General features: G+C 47.5%; 2 long non-coding RNA genes across 2 annotated transcripts in view; both read right to left on the bottom strand.

Moving 5' to 3' along the window:
- Positions 1–17640, bottom strand: part of LOC309624487 — a 75215-nt gene that overhangs the window by 17255 nt on the left and 40320 nt on the right. The window contains exon 3 of the long non-coding RNA XR_014241969.1: positions 11895–12025. This is a non-coding gene — a long non-coding RNA (uncharacterized lncRNA). The remainder of the gene's footprint in view (positions 1–11894; positions 12026–17640) is intronic.
- On the bottom strand, positions 4123–7147 carry LOC309624526. The gene is made up of 2 exons (XR_014241999.1): positions 6834–7147; positions 4123–4682 (listed from the first exon to the last, which is right to left on the bottom strand). It is a non-coding gene; the product is annotated as an uncharacterized lncRNA (long non-coding RNA).

Below are 17640 nucleotides of genomic sequence, written 5' to 3'. Positions count from 1 at the left end.
CTCTGTGAGGTTGGAGCTCACCAAGGCCCAGAGGTGAGGGCCAGGCTAGCAGCTCCCAGCTGTCGGGCCACTTTTCTCTCTTAGTCGCCAAGTTTGGTTTGGTGTGGTTTTTCTTGTCATAAAATTGTCATCTTGTGCTGTGGTTACTCGTGTCCCAGCCTACTTCTGGTTGGTTGTGTTTGGAAGGGTGGTGTCTGGATGAAATTCTGAGGGGTGCCTTTGTCTTCTGGGCCGCACGTTCATAAATCACTCCATAAGAGGACACTTCTAGGGAGATTTATGCAACGTAAAATAAGCCAGTCAGGAAAAGACAAGGTGCTGTATGATTCCACATACGTGAGGTCTTAGAGTAGTTAAATTCGTAGAAGGGTGGTGGGTTAGGGGCTACGGGGAGGGGGGTTAGGGAGTTGTTGAGGGAGTACAAAATGTGAGTTTGCACAATGAACAGTGGTCTGGAGATGAATGGGAGGAGGTGGTTGCACAACAGTGTGAATGTACTTAATGCCACTGAACACTTAAAAGTGGTTATCTAGGGCTTCCCTGGTGGTGCAGTGGTTGAGAATCTGCCTGCCAATGCAGGGGGACACGGGTTCGAGCCCTGGTCTGGGAAGAGCCCACATGCCACGGAGCGACTGGGCCCTTGAGCCACAGTTACTGAGCCTGCGCGTCTGGAGCCTGTGCTCCGCAACGAGAGGCCACGACAGTGAGAGGCCCGCGCACCGCAATGAAGGGTGGCCCCCGCTTGCCACAACTAGAGAAAGCCCTTGCACAGAAACGAAGACCCAACACAGCCATAAATAAATAAATAAATAAATAAAGTTACATCTGTTTGAAAAAAATAAAAGTGGTTATCTAAGGAGCCTGCCTGCTGCAACTAAGGAAGCCCACGTGCTGCAACTAAGGAGCCTGCCTGCCGCGACTAAGACCCAGTGCAACCAAATAAATAAGTTAATATTTTTTAAAAAATGGTTATGGTGGTAATTTTATATTATGTACATTTTACCACAGTTAAATAGTATACATAATTGGATGCTTGGAGACAGGGTGAGGAGCTGATAAAGTGATGTAAGAGTCCCGAGGTGGGGACGTGCCACGCCCCACACTGGGGTCCTAGGAAGGCTGTCCATTACTGTGTGCAAACCCAGTGAGTGAGATGCTGCAGGCTGACCTGGGCTTCCTGAAGGCAGGTGCTGTGCACGGCCACTAGAGGGCAGCATGGGCTAGCAAACCAGACATTGAGCCCTGGGGAGCCAACGTTCTCATGCCCCTCACGGGATCCTCAGCTTCTCCAGATGCAAAATGGGAATAATTCCTGCCTGCCCACTGCACATGGTTGCAGTGAGGCTGAGAGAAGAAAACGACTTGGAAAACTAGAAAGTGAGCGATGTGGCTGTGGAATTGCTGCAAGCAGAACATGGGTCTTGGAGGGAGACCCACGTCAAGAGACTGAATTTCTCATCTGCCCAAACCCCTACCTGTTAGGAGGGTCCCCTGGGAGTTCCCATGCTGCCACCCCTGCAAGTCTATATCTGGGAACCTGGGCTCGGTAAGCATAGAATTGGGACAAGGGACGCCGTGAAGTTGCTAGGAAACCCTGAGCTTTCCAGTTTGTCACCCTGTCCCGAGAGTCCCCCTTAACCCGAGGCCACACCCGGCACGTGCCAACCCCTCCAGGGCAACCAAATGCTGCTCTCTACTCTGCTAGGGACACAAATGGTGGAAATGAGGGATTAAAGGAGAGCAGAAGGGGATCAAGTTTGGGGAGAGAAGAGAAGACTGGGCTGATAAGGAAGAATCCTAGTGGCCACAGGACATTTGCAAAGAAATGGTTTTATCAGTTTACAATACAGTTCTCATAAGGCGAATAGCTCCTCCTAAAAAATAGTAGTCTACAAAGTAGCTACTGTTAATATCCCGATTCAAAGACAAGCTGCACATCAGAGAATCAGAGAGATGGTGTAACTGCCTAGGGCTGCACATCAGAATCAGGATCAAACCAGGTCCAGTAAAAACTACAGGCCAGTGCTACAGACGCAGATCAGAAACACCCACATTCTAGAATGTTCCAGAACCCATCATGTAACACAGATGCCAAAATCCATCTGAAAATATTCTTAAATGTTTTGAGCCCTTCATCTTAAGAGCTGCTGATTTTAGGCTGCAGGCCTTTTGCAAGTGAGATGTACTTTCCCGGATGCATTCAGAAAGGCTCTTGCATTTATAGTGTGTGAATCACACTAATCTCGTGAATGATCATCAGCTTAGAGACCGTGGACTGTGCCCTACCATGACATTCCTTCTGCAGAAAAAAAATGTTCACTTCAGTGGAAAACTACAGACTGTCTGCATGCAGCACCATCTTCCTGGTTATTGGATTCTAGCCTTTCATTGTCTTTCAGCTATTTTACAACTCTGTAAATTGTAGTAACTGATAAATCCCGTCCTTAGAGGTTCCCCCCCCCATCCCCTTGTGGAAAAATCAGTTTCACCTGCATCTGCCCATTCATTTCAATATTCCTGACTTATACACGTGAATGTCCTTCTGCTGCCAGTTGTAACATCCACCTGGTTGCCTTCTGAGTTAAACAAAATGTTTAACACGTATTCATTTTCTTTTTATCCGTATGGGAGTCATGATTTTACTTTTTCTTGAAAACGATCTTTTAACACTTCCTTCATCAGGTGTTTTGGACGCTCCTTTCGGCCAGGGGAGGTGGTGGGTGGCTTGCGGGCATATCCTCATTAAGTAGTTAAGAAGCAGCAGGCAGGAGGCAGCTGCTCCCCAGAGCAGTCGCTGAATGAGTGGCGCCAGGGTGGGGGGCCGTGCTCGGGTGGATGGGACATGGGGACACGGTCTTAGCGAGACCTGGCTCTCCCTCTGGTTAAGCCTCTAACCAGCTACTTGATCCGAAGACACAACCTCTTTAGGCCTGAGGGTAAGGAAGGGCAGAGGGAGCTGCCTTTCTGAGTTCTAGTTTGGGGCGAGGCTGGAGAGCTGGGGATGATTGATGATCCCTGACAGGGTTTCAGCAAGGGTACAAAGCAGACAGAGGTGGACCTGGGATGGGCACCAGGCCTGCCTGACTGGGAGGCCCAGGCTGTGACCACCTGCCACTCGGGGGGGCCAGGGATGGCCCACACTAACTGATGCTGGGGGGCCGGCCCCTGCCCCACAGAGTCCTCCCCACATCGCCTCACATCCCCTCCTTACAGCTGAGGAAGCTGAGGTCCAGGGAGATGCCATGCGCAGCCAGCGGCCACAGTGGGACCATACCCTGGGATTTCTAACTCAATCTTTAGGGCCTGCTCAAAGCAAGGTCGGTAGGGCCTGTCCTCTTCCCCAGTAAAGGGGCCCAGAGGGTGAGGGGCAGGGCCTCCTCTAGACATAACCCTTGACAAGAACTTGGAGTTGAAGAGATCTGGGCTTCTCAGTAATGATGACGCTGACAGTAATAACAGCAGCTACCATCTCGTGGGCAGGAAATGCCCGTATGAAACAGGAGGGAAGGGGGCAGGGCACAACCTTTAAAGGAATAACATAGCCCGAGGACACGACATAAACTGATTAGAACCAAGTAGGTCCAAGATGTCGGATGAGTGGATGAGTCGACTTCCACCAGACCTTGAGCCTCAGTATACGCTCACTGTAACATATCAGCAAGCTGAATAACACACCCACAGGCGCCAGGACAGTTCCAAGACCCACTATAAAGGTCAAAAAGTGGGCCGTGGCCCAATTTCTGGAAATCCCCACCCCTTCCCCAAAATAGCTGGAATACTCCTCCCACTCATTGGGGGATGATACCCACCCCTATAAAACCTGACAACCCTGCACCCTGGTGCCTTTCTCACCTTCTGAGATGGCCCACGCTCTGTCTGTGGAGTGTGCTTCTCTCTAAATAAATCCACTTCTTACCCATCACTTTGGCTCTCACTGAATTCTTTCTGCGATGAGACATCAAGAACCTGAGCTTCATTAAGTCCTGAGACCAGGTGTGTGATCTCAGTTAAAAGAACGTGGGTTCAAGTCCCAACCTGGGTTTTGGTTGGGTTCGAGGCCCAGTATTACCGAGTCCAAGCTTGCTCTGCTCACCCCCAATAAATCGGAGATGAGGCGTTGAGGCAAGGATTAACGACTTTATTCGGAAAGCCGGCAGAACGAGAAGATGGCAAACTAATGTCTCCGAAGAACCATCTTCGCGGGGTTTGGATGCCAGTTTCTTTTACAGAACAGAGAAGGGGAGGAGATGAGGAAGTCAAGTAAAAAGGCCATAAGATTTGCAAATGTCCCCTGGAATGGCCAGCCTCAGGGAGGGGATGTGTTCATTTCTTCTTTCTTTCTTTTTTAAAAATATTTATTTATTTTATTTTTATTTATTTTATTTTTATATTTGGCTGCGTCAGGTCTTAGTTGAGGCACTTGGGATCTTTCATTGTAGCGCGGGCTTCTCTCTAGTTGTGGCGTGTGGGTTTTTTTCTCTCTAGTTGAGGCACGCGGGCTCAGTAGTTGTGGCATGCGGGCTTATTTGCCCCACGGCATGTGGGATCTTAGTTCCCCAACCAGGGATCGAACCCATGTCCCCTGCATCAGAAGGCGGATTCTTTACCACTGGACCACCAGGCAAGTCCCAATTTCTTCTTTCTTGCAGCCATCCACAGGTGGACAGGGTCAGGATGTTTCCCTGAACAAAGGCACTTTGGTTTAACATTCAGGCAGAGGGGCAGTGTTCCCTGAGGCAGGCCATTGTGTATAGACAGTATCCTCTTAGTGAACAAAAGCAATGGGAAGCAAAGGTTAAAGTGAAAGAAACAGATCCAACATGAAGTCAGATTTGGCTCTTCCCTGTTACACCAGCACGTGGGTTCAAGTCCCAATCTGAGTTGCATGGGTTCACATAGACATGGTTTCTTTTAGTCCTTGCTCCTGCCATGAAGTAATTACCTGTGATCCCACCCTTCAGACAAGGAAACTAAGGCTCAGGTCGCACCACGAGTGGCTTCCAGCTCTAAATCCCTTTCCTCCACTGCTTTTGCTGCCTAGCAAGTCACTTACTCCTCCGATCTCTTCTCCCTTCGTCTGTAAAACAGAGATACTTATAATTTCCTCATCACAAATAGCGTATGACTAAACTCAATGTGGTTCTCTGGATTGGATCCTGGAACAGAAAAAGGACATTGGTGGAAAAACTAGTGAATTGGATAAAGTGTGGAGTTTAGTGAATAGTTTTGTACCACTGTTGTTTTCCTCGTTTGGACAAATGTGCTGTAGTTACGTAAGATGTTATCAAAAAGGAAACTGGTGAAATGTGTAAGATAACTCTCTTTGTGATCTTTGTAACATTTCTGGAAACCTAAAATTTATTCTAAAATTAAAAGTTTATTATTTTAAAAGTAACTGGACAAAGGAGAAGGCTGTGAGCTCCAGGAGGCACTGCCCATCGCTGACAGGAAGACACGAGGACAAGAGGAGGCCATTCTGCAAATGAATCTGTTTGGCTGGGAGGAGGGGAAACGTCTGCAAAAGGGGGAGGGAATCTACTGATGGAGGAGAGGGCAGGGAAGGAGAGGTGGGGGACCCAACCCAATTTATGTGGATTTCTGTTCTCAATAGTTCCCAGGATCAGAGCAAGTCCCTGGTGGCTCCATATGGCTGTGGCCAGGCAGGCAGTGTAAACAAAGCTTTGGGGCTGTCATTCCCCAACCCAGGGGGTCTCCGTATGGCCTGGGAGTCCTGGGGTGTGGTTGGGGACCACGCCAGCAACGAGGAGACAGATGCCAAATGAGGGGTGGGTGGAGAGGAGGTTTCAGAAAATCAGGGTGAGCTTTAACCAGCGTGGATGGCAAATTTTTTCCTTTCTGTAAACAGAGCAAGAATTCCTTGGGAAAGAAAATAACAATACAGCCCAAGAATCTTGAGCTGGTCCTTTAAAGCCAGCGGGGCTCTTGCAAAGTTCAAGTTCACAGGGAGAGACTGGCTGGAGCAAGAGAGAAACCTGAGAGGTATTAGCCTGAAGGCCTGATCAGAAGGCAGATGCAGAAAGGCCAGGGAGGGTTATGAAAGCTCTGTTTGGGGCCTGTGAGTCATGGGCCAGTCAGCTTGGGGCTGTGGCCTGGCTGAGCCCAGCTGGAACCTCCCTTGAAAATCTACACCCCTCTCAGCACCCCACCCCCACCTCCTGGGCAGGGCACAGCTCTGGGATGGCCACAGCAGCTTGCCTGGAGCTTCCACTTCATTCATTTTTTCATTCATTCATTCAAATATTCCTTGACCCCTTCTGTATGCCGTCATTGCCCTTGGCACAGAACTCAGTTTAATGAGGGAGAGAGAAAACAGAACAGCCTCTGCTGGGGGACACAGAGACATAACTGGCAGGTCAGGAGAGGAAAGCTGGAGAGAGCGTGACGTCCACTGTAGGACAAGTGGGGGCCAGCCAGCGAGCTGCTATTCTAGAGTATCCCAGGTGCTTGCTCTCTGAGCTGGGCAGCTGCCTGTTGCTGGGGGCGTGGCAAGGGGCGGGAATGAGGTCCAGCCAAGGTCAGGACCAAGTCAGCAAGGGCCCCTTGGGCTGTGTGGAGAGGATGGGACTTTATCCCTGAGGGCAATGGCCGGATGGAGGAATCCCAAGCCCTGGTAGAAATCCAGAGCCAGGGAACCAGAGGACGTGGAATCCAGCTGCCCATTCCTCACAGAAGTGGAGACTGGAGCCCAGAGAGGGTGTGAGACCTGCCAGGCTCACACCGCACGCACAGTAGCACCATGCCCAGGTGTCCTGATTTCCACAACAGGGTTTTTCCCGCCCCTCCCACTGTCTCTATTATCTTCCAAGACTTACTTGTGGACCCAGGCAGGTATCTGCAAACATCTCGAGGTAGAAGAATGAAGGGTGTGGGTGGGCGAATTGGGTCGGTGTTTTGAATAGGCTGACCCAGGGCAGAGGATCCCCTGGGGGAAGGAGGGCAGGCTTCCTGCCCCGGTGAGAGTTGACTTGCCCCAAAGGATGTAGTGAGTCACTGGGGAGCAAGGCTCGCACTTCCTCCTTCCTTTGGGCTTTGGTCGCAGTTCCCTGGAAGGAGGCACAGCCTGGATTCCTGGGGGCGGCCCCCTTCCGGGCAGGGCCATCTGCATCCCCAACTCCTGCACACTCCCTTTCTGAGGCCCTGGTAAGTTTCCCTTTTGGCCCCTGGTCTGACTCAGACTCAGCCCGTCACGTGGACATTGGCCGCAGGAAGGTGCCTCCTCCCCGCTCCCACCCTGAGCTCAGCCACGCTTCCTCTGCCCTGGGCCACGCCCCCTCCTTTTTCTCCGGAGGAGGAGCCGCTCCCGCGAAGAACCCGTGGCTGCCCAGCCCGCGGAACAAAATACCGACTGCAGGGTAGGGCTCTTCGGAGACCAGGTCACCCGGAAGCCCCTGAACAGAGGACCAGAGATAATGATCCCCCGTGGCTGTCACCGATTGAGGGCCTACTATGTGTCAGGTGCTAACGCAGCCAACAGCCCCAAGAGGCAGAAATACTAGTGTCCCCATTTTACAGGGAGAAGAGAAAGTGGGCCACGGTCATGGGGAGTGAAGGATTGTGACATCCGGGCAGCCCCGAGGGCCCACTCGGGACTCAGGTCACGGATTTTTTTTAAGTGGGGGCGGCTGGGGGAATTCCCTGGTCGTCCCGTGGTTAGGACTCCGCACTTTCACTGCCGAGGGCCCGGGTTCAACCCCTGGTGGGGGAACTAAGATCCCGCAAGCCGCCGGGCACCGCCAAAAAAATAAAAAATAAAGTGAGGCGTCTGGCAAGGTGGCGTGTTTTGCTCCAGGCGCATCCAGCTGCCCAGGGGAGGCGCAGAGTGGGCGGAGAGCTGGGTTTGACTAGCGTTGGAGTCAGGAGCGGGGAAGCTGGTGGAAGCGTCAAGTGACTGGGTAGGAAGGGCAGGGAGGAAGGAGGGGCTGAGGAACAGTGAGCAGGGGGTGGGCTCCGTGACCGCTGGGGTTGGGGTACCAGAGGGAAGGGAGGAGGTGAGGGGCAGAGGGCAGTCAGTGGAAATCATGGAGGCGGTGCAGGCCCTGGTTCTGGGGCTCTGAACATCGGGGCAGCCTTTGCTCGCAGGATGTGACTTGTTTGCTTCCCTTTGTGTCCTCATCCCACAGGCTGCAGGGAACAGGCACTCCGTGAATATTTATGGAGTGAATAAGTGGCTACTTGGGGGAGTCTGGGGTGGGGTGACTTTCCTCTTTCTACTGCGGTTTTTTAATAACAGCTTCATTGAGCTATAATTTACATACCACAAAATTCAGCCTTTTGAAGTTGGGTTTTTTTTAACAGTAGTTTTTGGTATATTCACAGAATTGTACAGCCATTGCCACTATCTAATTTCAGAACATTTGATCACCCCCAAAAGAAACCCCATACCCCCTTTTCCCATCGCCTCAGCCCCTGGCAGTCACTAATCTACTTCCCATGGGTTTGCCTATTTTGGACATTTCTTTCTTTCTTTTTTTTTTAATATCTATTTATTTATTTGGCTTCGTTGGGTCTTAGTTGAGGCACACGCAGATCTTAGTTCCCCAACCAGGGATCGAACCCACGTCCCCTGCATTGGAAGGTGGATTCTTAACTACTGGAACACCAGGGAAGTCCCATATTTTGGACATTTCTGTCAGGGGAATCATACACTACATGGTGTTTTGCATCTGGCTTCTTTCACTTAGCGTGTTTTCAAGGTTCATCCATGTTGTAGCTTGTGTCAATACTTCATTCCTTTTTATTGTCAAATAATATTCCATTGTGTGAATATACCACATTTTGTTTATCCATTCATCAGCTCATGGGCACTTGGGTTGTTTCCATTTTTTTGGCTGTTATGAATAATGCTGCTATAAACATTCATGTACAGGTTTTTATGTGGATATATGTTTTCATTTCTCTTGGGATGTCCAATGTCTGGCTCTGTTGGAAGATTTACTTGCCTCATTATCCCACAAAGACATGGTAGTGAACATCTCTCTTTTTTTTTTTTTTAATATTTATTTATTTATCTGGCTGTGCTGGGTCTTAGTTGTGGCATGCGGGATCTAGTTCCCTGATGTTGACCTAAAAAAAAAATGTACAATGTGAGAGTTGCGAGTTAAGTTTTATTTGGGGCAAAATGAGGACGGTAGCCTGGGAAACGTCGTTTCAGATAGCTCTGAGAAACCGCTCGGAGGAGCTGAGGCGGGAGCCAGGTTATATAGAAGTTTTATAACAAATTTTTCTAGCCCCTTAAATATCTTTTAAAATTGGGGTAAATAGAACAGACTTGTTTGGCTTTTAATGCTGGGGACCGGTAGGGGGTCCCTTTTGGCCCATGTAACCTTAGGTAGTGTAGTAATATCAAAACTTTGTGTTTTTACTTTTTTGGGGGGGTGGTTTATTTATTTATTTATTTATTTTTATTTATGGCTGTGTTGGGTCTTCGCTTCTGTGTGAGGGCCCTCTCCAGTTGTGGCAAACGGGGGCCACTCTTCATCACGGTGCGCGGGCCTCTCACTATCGCGGCCTCTCTTGTTGCGGAGCACAGGCTCCAGACGCGCAGGCTCAGTAATTGTGGCTCACGGGCCTAGTTGCTCCGCGGCATGTGGGATCCTCCGAGACCAGGGCTCGAACCCGTGTCCCCTTCATTGGCAGGCAGATTCCCAACCACTGCGCCACCAGGGAAGCCCAAAACTTTGTGTTTTAATCACATAAATGTCCATTTTATTTATCCAATTTTAAATAACCATCTAAAGACTTCTTCATTCATTTGACATAATTCCTTTAAAATTTCTACCTTATTGGAAATAGTATCTAGACTTTCCTTACAGGATTTTTCATGTTAACATTAATTATTCTAATGCTTTTATTAGCATCTGTGAGACCCACTGAGGGAAAGTAAAGACCACAAATGAAGTTTCCCAAACCAGTTTTTCTTACTTGTTTTAAATTAAAGAAGTTCTTAGGTTAATAATTTGATATATTTCTTTCTTCCACCTTTAATTTGATTTTTTTGTTTGTTTTTATAGGTACCAATAAAACGACTGTTTATAATGAGAGTGCTAGATTCACCAATTTGTTAGTTTCTCCAACTTTAAAAGGATCCATCATTTGGCCATTAATAAAGTATATATATTTATAGTGATTCAAACCATTAAGATGCAAGAGGCTTCCCCATAAGAGAGCAGGGGAGGATGTAACCTAAGTAAAATCTGGAGAGTTTACTCTCAAAAATAGTATGGCAGAGGTCAAGTTTTCAAAACACGTACATACACACATAGACATACATGGAACATCTTAGGAAGATCAGGTAGGACATTTACATCTCAAAGACACAGAAAGAGAAATGCAAGTTTCCCCCAGAAGGCCTTTGTTTAAAGTCAGAATTCTGAAAAAATATTTTTATCAAGCCAGCTTTTTAACCTTAATTTAACTGTGTATGCAATAAAAGAGCCTCCTCATTTTTAGGACCAGATTTCCTTTAATTTCCAGTTAAGTAAATACTAATTGATATAGATCTGAAAACCCAGGCTTGCGGGTCCAGATGGTTAATTCAAATTCCTTAGCAAATCCCAATGGATTCTGAATCAGATCGGGAAATTCCTTAGCCAAGGTTCTAAGTTCTGCTTGGGTCCAGGGTGTGTATGTAAGCACAGAGGATGGTTCACTTCTCCCTGTAATAGGCTTCTCCTTAAACGGAGCTATAATCACTTCTGATTTTTTATCCTCCTTTGCTGGGGAAGAGGGAACAGCAGGAGGCAGAAGAGTTGGAAGAGAAAAAGAGATAGCGTCTGGGCCAGGCAATTCTGATAGAAGAGGACATGTGGGAGGAGCAGAGGGAGAGACAGAGTCAGAGACAGGGTGCTAGCAGCCTTTTTTAGTTCCGACATAGTTTCAAAACGTTACTCTATCATTTTCTCTTTTAGAAGCTTCTAGGTACCAATCAACGTAAGCATTCATTCAGTCTGTTTGATCTTATGGCCGGCTTTTTTTTAACTGTGTGCACAACTATAGCAATTTGGGACTATCAGAAGAACCCCGATTTGGCTATTTTAGGTTGAGATCTCCTGTAGCATAATTTCCGCAATTAACTAGGTACTTGCACGTATGAGCTCCGTACAGTGTTGTACATGAATCTGGCTGGGGTCTTAGTTGGAGGTTGCTTTTCTGACACCCCTCGTTTTTGTGTTTGAGAGGTTCTAGTTCCCTTTTTAAGTTGAATTTGTCAGGGATAAAATTTACTAGTGAAATTGTGTGGCGGCCAGTGTGCTGCTTGTGAGCTTAACTCCTCTAGGCGTAACCCTAGAGTCGTTTCAGCCCCCTTATGTGTCTCAGTTTTTCCCTTCAGTGGTCTAAGACTACCGTGGGTGCTCAGATCACTGAATGGCCAATTTTTATCTGTGACCCCTGGACGAGTAAGTGTTTTGATTAATGAGTGGGTTTCCCTGTGGGACCACTGCACGGTATGAGGCCTTTGCCTCCACCACTCCTGTAAATTTATCAGTCTCCTGAGAAAGCCATAACTGGCCGGGAGGAGTCTTGTCCCTTTTCTTTGGAGCAACACTCTCATGTAATATCTTCACTTTTATCCCGACAAATTCTATTAAGACAGCTGAATTGAGGAAAAGTGTCAGATCAACCTCTTACCTAACCACTCAGCCAAGACCACTCAGTCTCCTACAACTGAGCAAACCCTGGTATCTTTCAACCAGGCGCCCCCAGTATCTTTCACCTGGGTGGGTATTTGCCTGGTATCTTTCAACCAAGCCCCGCCCCCCTCCCCCCACACAGTATCTTTCAACTGATCGGGAGCAGTTACCTTCTATACACCACCAAATAAAACTCAGGATCATCAACCAACACAGGAGATCCGAGAACCAGGAGAGACTTACCCAAATTCATCTGCTCTCTCCAAGGAGGCAGACGAGTGCAAGGGGCCTCTGCTGGTACCAAGGCTCCAGTTCCTCGTAGAGTTCAGGTGAAGGAGAGAAGTCCACTCTGGGTCCCTTCGTGGTCGCCGTAACTGTTGACAAAAAAAAAAAAGCACAATGTGAGAGTTCCAAGTTGTTTTATTTGAGGCAAAATGAGAACTCTACCCCGGGAGACAGCATTTCAGATAGCTCTGAGAAACTGCTCCAAGGAGGCGACGGGGAGAGCCAGGTTATAAAGAATTTTTATAACAAAAAACAGGTAGTCTGAATAGCAAAAGATTATTGTTAATTAAAGAAAACCAGATATCTCAAGTTAAGGAATTTAGCGGTTTTCTATGTATGGGGACGTGCAAGAGTCTGGGCTCAATGAAATCATTCCTTTGATATGCACCTCAGCTATTCGGGGCCCTTATCTCATGTTTTCACATCCTGAGTTTCCACAGGGCTGCAGTCTGATGGCTGCTAGATGGCAGGTATTCTTTTTTTTTAATTTAATTTTTAATTTTTTTAAAGACCCAAGCTCCCCGATGGCTTTTGGGGGAAGGGTTTTTATTTTTTATTTTACTTATTTATTTGTTTGTTTGTTTGTTTATTTATTTTTGGCTGCGTTGGGTCTTGTTGCTGTTTGCAGGGTTTCTCTAGTTGGGGCGAGCGGGGGCTACTCTTTGTTGCATTGCACAGGTGGCTTCTCATTGCTGTGGCTTCTCTTGTTGCAGAGTACAGGCTTCAGGTGCAAGGGCTTCAGTAGTTGTGGTGCATGGGCTCAGCAGTTGTGGCTCGCGGGCTCTAGAGTGCAGGCTTAGGTGTTGTGGCGCACAGGCTTAGTTGCTCCACAGCATGTGGGGTCTTCCCGGACCAGAGATCGAACCGTGTCCCCTGCACTGACAGGCAGATTCTTAACCACTGCACCACCAGGGAAGTCCCACATGTATTCTTTTCAGCCCTGAGCTTCCTCAGGGCTCACCGGCTCACATTGGAGGGCTGCAATCATTGATGACTGTGAATCCTTTGTTTAAATATTCCATTTATCACTGACCCGGGCCCCCTGCAGTGGAAGCGTGGAGTCCTAACCACTGGACCACCAGCAAATTCCCAACCTCTCTTTGATAATGATCTCCCAGACAAATATTAACTCAGCCGTGGATAGAATGTTAGGAATACTTCTTGCCTTCAAGGACCTGACAATGTATAATTACAAGTTCAAAAGAGATAAGTACCTGCAATTTAGGGTTCTGTAGAGACCAAGAGGGCCCTAGAATGCTTGCATTCTGGGTGGCTCCCAGTTCATTACCCAATGAAGGGATGCTGAAATAGGTTTACAAAAATTATAGTACATTCTAAATGTTTACATTAAACAAACTTTTTAAAAAACTTTTTATTTTATTTTTGGCTGCCTTGGGTCTTCATTGCTGCGTGCAGACTTTCTGTAGTTGTGGTGAGCGGGGGCTACTCTTTGTTGCGGTGCACAGGCTTCTCATTGTGGTGGCTTCTCTTGTTGTGGAGCACGGGCTATAGGTGCGCGGGCTTCAGTAGTTGTGGCACACGGGCTCAGTAGCTGTGGCTCGCGGGCTCTAGAGCACAGGCTCAGTAGTTGCGGCATGCAGGCCCTAAAGTGCTCGGGCTTCAGTAGTTGTGGTGCATGGGCTTAATTGCTCCGCGGCATGTGGGATCCTCCTGGACCAGGGATCAAACCGTGTCCCCTGCATTGGCAGGTGGATTCTTAACCACTGTGCCACCAGGGAAGTCCTAAACAAATTCTTTTAAAACACACATATATCACAATGCAATTATGCTAGTCACAAGATGATGGGAATTATAAAAATATTCACGCACAAGAGGCCACAGGCTGCATGGCCAGGTAATGGGACACAAGTTCATAGTTGTCTGATGGATATCTTCTTTCACTCCTGCCTGGGAATATCAGCCACAGTAGAGAATGTTTGGTGCCTCCCCCTGAATGGCCGTTCTCTGTCACATCACACACCTGGTTTTCATCTCCACACTTACCTCCATCAGAAATAGTCTTATTGGCAAAACAAACAAACAAACAAACAAAAAAACATGAGGGACTTTCCTGGTGGTCCAGCGGTTAAGACTCTGCGCTCCCAATACAGGGGACTCAGGTTCGATCCCTGGTCAGGGAACTAGGATCCTGCAAGTCCCCGGGATGGCCAAAAAAAAAAAAAAAAAGTCTCATTTGTTTCCTGATTTGCTGAATGCCCCCTTTAGAATAAGAGTGCCACAAGACAGAGATCTCTGTCCACTTCACCCCTGACTGGCACATGGTAGGCACTCCGTAAATTTTGGTTAAATGAATGGGTATATGATATCCTCATTTATAAGAACTCATTTATGTTCACATAAATGAGGCTACCCACCCCATACACACACACACAGTTGGATTTAGTGATAAGAGACTAAATTCCCTAGGGCATGATATTTCCCAGGACAGATTAGTAGATCAATGGTGTCCCTGGCCCCTGGCCCCCTGTGAATTCAGAGAGGTGATATTTGAGCTGGATTTAGGGAGATGAGTGGGGTGGGGATTTGTGGGGAAATCCATCTGCCCTTCTCTCTGAAGGACATTATGAGGGAAAAGGCTGTTCAAGAGACTATCGCTAAGTGAAAAAGCAAGGTTCAGAAGAGTTTCTCTAAAATGATCCCATTTTTGCAAAAATCAATAATGTTACTACTTATAGAAAAGGTTGAGGAATACACACCATGTTGTTGATGGTCTTGACTCTGCAGAAAAGAGCATTTTAGGGAGATTTTACTTCTCTTGCTTTGGGTTTATATGGTGCTTAAATTTTATGTATTATGTCATGCATATTTGTAATCAGTAAAAAAAAGATAAAAAATAACCTTACATTGAATTGTCTTACAATGTTTCGTGTGCTTTCCTTTTTCCTTTCTTCATAGAGAGTTGTTTTGTTTCCGAATGAGTTAAGATGATCAATTACAGGAATGCTCCCAGGAGCATTTGAAATATGCAGCGTTAATTTGTCTTTAAGCAGAATGCCCCCAGACTGCAGGACTTTGAGTTGATTTTAGGATGTACAAAAGAAAACATGTATCAAGAAGCATAATAAACTGTGAACTTGCTGCCCAATTTAGGAATTAGAACATTACTGATAATGTGTCTTTCTCTGTCCCATCCCCTGAGTCCCCACCAGAGGAAACCACTATTCTAAATTTTGTGTTCAGGGAATTCTCTGGCAGTCCAGTGGTTAGGACTGTGCGTTTCCGCTGCTGGGGCCCTGGGTCCAATCCCTGATCAGGGAACTAATTCCCACAAGCTGCAGCGTGGCCAATAAATAAATAAATAAATTTTGTGTTCAATATTCTTTTCTTTTTATTGTTACTCCCTTTTAAAAAATAATTTTTGGCCTCTCCCCTTCTGAGATGGCCCAAACTCTGTCTGTGGAGTGTGTTTTTCCCAAGGCTGTTCTCGCCTTTTGAGATGGACCGAATTCTGTCTATGGGGTGTTTATCTCTCTAAATAAATCCACTTCTTACCTAAAAAATATTTTTTAAATATAAAATAAAACATAATTTTTATGATAAATGCATACATCCTTGATCAATATATTTGTGAAAATTCATCGGGCTGTATACCTACAACTTGTGTACTTTCCTATCTGTATGTATGAACATCCATCAAAAGTTAACAACAGGGCTTCCCTGGTGGCGCAGTGGTTGGGAGTCTGCCTGCCAATGCAGGGGACACGGGTTCGAGCCCTGGTCTGGGAAGATCCCACATGCCACGGAGCAACTAGGCCCGTGAGCCACAATTACTGAACCTGCGCGTCTGGAGCCTGTGCTCCGCAGCAAGAGAGGCCACGATAGTGAGAGGCCCGCGCACCGCGATGAAGAGTGACCCCCGCTTGCCGCAACTAAAGAAAGCCCTCGCACAGAAACAAAGACCCAACACAGCCATAAATAAATAAAATTTAAAAAAAAAAAAAAGAAAGTTAACAACAAAAAGAGGACAGGTGCTCAGATAGTTCTGTCCTAAGACCAGTGTAGGAGGAACCCCTGCCCTGGGCTCTGCTTTAGAAGACCCTGCTTAGTGGCAAGTCCCCAGAGCCCAGGGGATGAGCCCACCCAAAGCCCGTGGCCCAACCTCTCCACCTTGTTCCAGGGACCGGGGACTCTGGAATTTCTGGCCCCTATACTCTGAGTCAACTTCCCAGGCCTTCCCCCGACTCTTCCTGAGTCCATTCTTCTGAATATTGACTGTCTTGCTGGTGTGTGGGCCCCTAAGCCAGAGGAGCATTCAAGGGCTCTTTTTTATTTTTTTTCTTTTAAAGAATGTCATAGATGATCTCTTCAGAGGGTTCTTCCTTTTCTTTTTAAAATATTTTTAATTTATTTTTTAGCTGCGTTGGGTCTTCGTTGCTGCACACAGGCTTCTCTAGTTGTGGCTAGAGGGGGCTATTCTTCATTGCGGTGTGTGGGCTTCTCATTGCGGTGGCTTCTCTTGTTGTGGAGCACGGGCTCTAGGCGTGCAGGCTTCAGTAGTTGTGGTGCGTTGGCAGGCTGATTCTTAACCACTGCACCCACCAGGGAAGTCCAGGGCTCTTTTTGTAGGAAGCATGGCTAGCTCCTAGACGCGGAGGCTGGGGTGCCCACACCTGTGTGCATGAGGCTCTAGGTGCGGAAGAGCAGTAGAGGTGGGAAGAGGAGAAAGGGGGAAATGCTGCAGGCCAAGAGCCGACTCTCCTCCAGCTGCCACCTCTAGTTTGGAACTCCAAAGAGTCTAAGAACTGTACATTTGAACCTGGACTTCCAAGCTGTTATGACGTTGTATTTGTCAAGATGGGAGAATAGAAAAATATTTGACTTAACAGTTTGTTTGCTTGAATTTTAAGTATTTAGACTCCGGTATATGAATCTCCAGTGGTACTCTAGTTCCAGGTCCTGCAAATGTTAGGAATGAGGCTGTGCCTGGGGACCACTCCCAGAGGGGATGTGGCCCGAGGATTTTTAAAAAGATCCTCAGGTGATTCTCATGTGCAGCCAGAGTTGAGAACGTCTGTTTTAAGATATCTTTTGATTAGTTTTTTTAAAAATTTTATTTATTTTTGGCTGCGTTGGGTCTTCGTTGCTGTGCGCGGGCTTTCTCTAGTTGCTGTGAGCGGGGGCTACTCTTTGTTGCGGTGCGCGGCCTCTCATCGCGGTGGTTTCTCTTGTTGCGGAGCATGGGCTCTAGGTACGCGGGCTTCAGTAGTTGTGGCACGCGGGCTCAGTAGTTGTGGCTCATGGGCTCTAGAGCGCAGGCTCAGTAGTTGTGGCGCACAGGCTTAGTTGCTCTGCGGCATGTGGGATCTTCCCGGACCAGGAATCAAACCCGTGTCCCATGCATTGGCAGGCGGATTCTTTTTTTTTTTTTTTAATTTTTCTAGGAATTCCACAAGATGTTTTTTTTTTTTTAATTTTATTTATTTATTTATTTATTTATGGCTGTGTTGGGTCTTCATTTCTGTGCGAGGGCTTTCTCTAGTTGTGGCAAGCGGAGGTCACTCTTCATCGCGGTGCGCGGGCCTCTCACTATCACGACCTCTCTTGTTGCGGAGCACAGGCTCCAGACGCGCAGGCTCAGTAGTTGTGGCTCACGGGCCTAGTTGCTCCGCGGCATGTGGGATCTTCCCAGGCCAGGGCTCGAACCCGTGTCCCCTGCATTGGTAGGCAGATTCTCAACCACTGA

Source organism: Balaenoptera borealis (genome assembly GCF_965194805.1).
Source record: "Balaenoptera borealis genome assembly, chromosome: 1".
Taxonomy (NCBI): Eukaryota; Metazoa; Chordata; class Mammalia; order Artiodactyla; family Balaenopteridae; genus Balaenoptera; species Balaenoptera borealis.
The sequence above is the reverse complement of the archived record's forward strand: the minus strand, read 5'-3'. Positions and strand labels throughout refer to the sequence as shown.